Here is a 3,259-nt window from a genome sequence, read left to right on the forward strand (position 1 = left end):
TATATATATATACAGTGTGTGCGTGTATGTATGTGTGTGCGTGCATGTGTATGTGTGTGAATAAATTTTGATGCAGTGTATTAAAATGTGGTAAGATACATTTTAAACATGTATTTAAAATTCAGTTGTCGATGAAATGCTAGATAATTATTACGTAAATGTATAAGTTCATTATTGAAACATATGTACAATGGTTATTTAAATAAATCCTTTTAAATATTATGGATATGTGAGAGAGAGAGAGAGATTAAGAATAACAGCGGAACGTTTTGCTGTCCTCAATGAGATTAGAGTAACATGACACAAATGTTTTCTTAAGTGATTTCTGTATCGGAACAAATATTTCAATTTTATTCAGAATGTCCAGAGTAGTCAAAACACCGGAGTCTGACGATCTGTCGTTTGTGGTTTTTTGGGGATTTTTTTTTTTTCTCTTTGAAAAATTTCCCTGACACAAAAATATTACAGCTTTCATTATCATTTCTTGCTATCTCCGCCTGCGGAAGAATGTGCATCAAAGTGAAGTAGTTTCCTCCGTTGTATGAATCTGTTATTGGACGTACATCATGTTAGCTTCATCAGCCATAGTCGCCCATGCAGGCTTTCGAACATGTTGGAAGAGGGCATTAATTTTGGGTTTTCTTGTCCTAGATTGAGCGTTTTTACCGCAGCTAAGGAGCTCAATCTACCCTTATAAAAACCCATAATTGCGGCCCTCACAGGTACTGCCGTTTCAGGTTAGAACGGATCTGAGAGTAATGGTAATTAAGGAGGGACTTCACACTCCCTACAAGTCCAGAAATCCTAGACAGAAGCCTCGCCACCGGATGCAATTTAATGCCATACGCAAGACATTACAGTTCTACGTTTGTATATACACATTAACCTGTAGCACACTGCAGGAACACCATGCCACCGTATGAGTTTTCTCCGTTGTAGTTACAGGACAGTGACAGGGGAAACAATTCCAGAGAGAACGTAGTGTGCTAAAGGTTAAATATAACCTTGATCTTAATTCCACCTGTAAGCTTGGCCCTGTTCTTTGGGCACCTGCCTCATCCCAACTGATGCAAAGTGGTTTCAGATCTTCGAAAGTGACGCCCCATCTCTTCTTGGGTTTCCCTGTTTTTCTTCGTCGCTCTGGTGGTACACATTGTTTAAGTGTCTTGAATATTTGTCCTTCTAGCAACCGGAAAACATGACTTGCAAAACATTCTTCTTCTTTCCTCTACAATCTCCAGCAGGCTGTATTATATAGACTGCCTCTTCTCAGGACATCAGAGTTTGTGATTCTGCACATGCTTCTAGTTCGTATATTGATTCTTTATCGCATCGTCATATCGATAATATTGCCGTGATTTAGACATATATAATCCTCAGAATCTCTCTAACAATTCTAAAATACAAAATACATTCGTGTTCTAAGACTTTTGAGCTTGTTATTTCATATTGATATATTTTTTTTTCAAAAGAAGAGATATTTACAAGTTACTTTTTCGTTTGCGGAATATTCACCTGCCAATTCTTCGATTTCATACTTTTGCATCACGCTTCCATCATTTCATATGATACATTGCTGCAATTACCCTTCTTGTATCCATTTCTCAGAACTTTGAATCTTTTCTTTCTTTTTCTTTCAATCTCCTTCACTGAGATGACGTACTTTTGTTCCGCTCAGGCATGTGACATCTATCTCTCTGTTTGTCTGTCTATTTACATACCTACCTAGCTATTTGTCCATCTACTTATCTATCTATCTACCTATTCGTCTATCTGTCTATCTATTTATCTGTCTTTTTATCTATTTGTCTGCCTATCTAGCTGTCTGTCTGTTTGCCTATCTATTTACCAACCTATCTAGATAAATGTGTGTGTGTGTGTGTGTGTGTGTGTGTGTGTGTTTACATCTCTTTCTTTCTATTCATCCATTTCTCTATAATTTTTATCTATCTATCTATTGTTGCAACACAGAGATTAAAGAGATTCCTTGAGGCTTGATGACGTGGTCACGTTTTGCGGAAGCTCATTTTCCCCGCCGCTCTTCACCGTGGACGAGCTTCATCATTATTTTTTTTTCTCTCTCTCTCTTTATCACAGGTTTTGCTGAAGCTCTTGGAGTCTTGCATGCGCAGCGGGTTTACTACCGGTACCGTGCTATCCATTCTTTTCAGCTAATACTTTTCTGATTATTCAGGCCGTGCCAAGAAGGCAAACCTTTTGTAACAGTCCCACTGGACACCCTATTCCAATTTCCTTTATATTCCTCTTGATGCCTTCTGATATTGTTCCCAAGAACCCCAAAATAATTGACGCTCTCTTCACCTTCTTCATTTTCATAGCCTAGCTATTTCGTACTTAAAAGGGTTGTGCCTATCTATCTTTTCGTCTTCCTTCTTGACTATTTGTGGGTCAAAGGGGCATGCAACGTCAACTATATAGCATATGTGGTGCACCACTAGGTACGGTCTGTTATGCTCTAGCACCTGATCTGTTTGGATTGGGAAATCCCAGAGGATTTTGCTCGTCTCTGACTCTGCCACTCTCTGCGATATGTACTCATATCACGTCTTGCTTCTCTCTAGGCCCCACTTTTCGCACAGTCTCCAATGTAGCATTTTCACTACCTGGTCGTGTTGCCATAACGTGTAGTAGTTTGGGGCAAGTCTAGGGCATTCGTGATACGGTCAATGGTTTCATCCACTCTATTGCAGATGCGGCACAGCGGAGACACTTGCTCATTCCTAAGGTTGACCCTCCAGTTCTTGGCCAGAGTTTGGCCCTGCACTGCCAGTATAGTGCTCTCGGTCTCTTTTTTCAGGGTTCCTTTCATCAGCCAATCCTACCTATTTTTTTCCAGTAACTTCTCTTGTAACTACATGGAATTGATTGTGTAGTCCCTTCTTGCGCAATTCTTCTTCATGTCCTTTTTGTACTTCTTCCTTTGTTTTCCCTTTTTTTCTGCTCCCAATACTCCCTCCATCTTAACTGTCACTAGCAAGGATTCCTTACTTTGGACTAGGTATCTCATTAAGCTCCCGAGTTCGATATTATTATTATTATTATTATTATCATTATCATTATCATTATTATTATTATTATTATTATTATTATTATTATTATTATTAATGCAAGCAGTTATCGACTATTTGAAACAGCTGTAAAGATACGACTTGCATACATTCCTTACAACTGTCATTGTCATTCTTTCTACTTATATATATATATATATAAACATGCGTCCTCATATGTGCATACAAAT

Source organism: Octopus bimaculoides, chromosome 27, assembly GCF_001194135.2.
Source record: "Octopus bimaculoides isolate UCB-OBI-ISO-001 chromosome 27, ASM119413v2, whole genome shotgun sequence".
Lineage (NCBI taxonomy): Eukaryota > Metazoa > Mollusca > Cephalopoda > Octopoda > Octopodidae > Octopus > Octopus bimaculoides.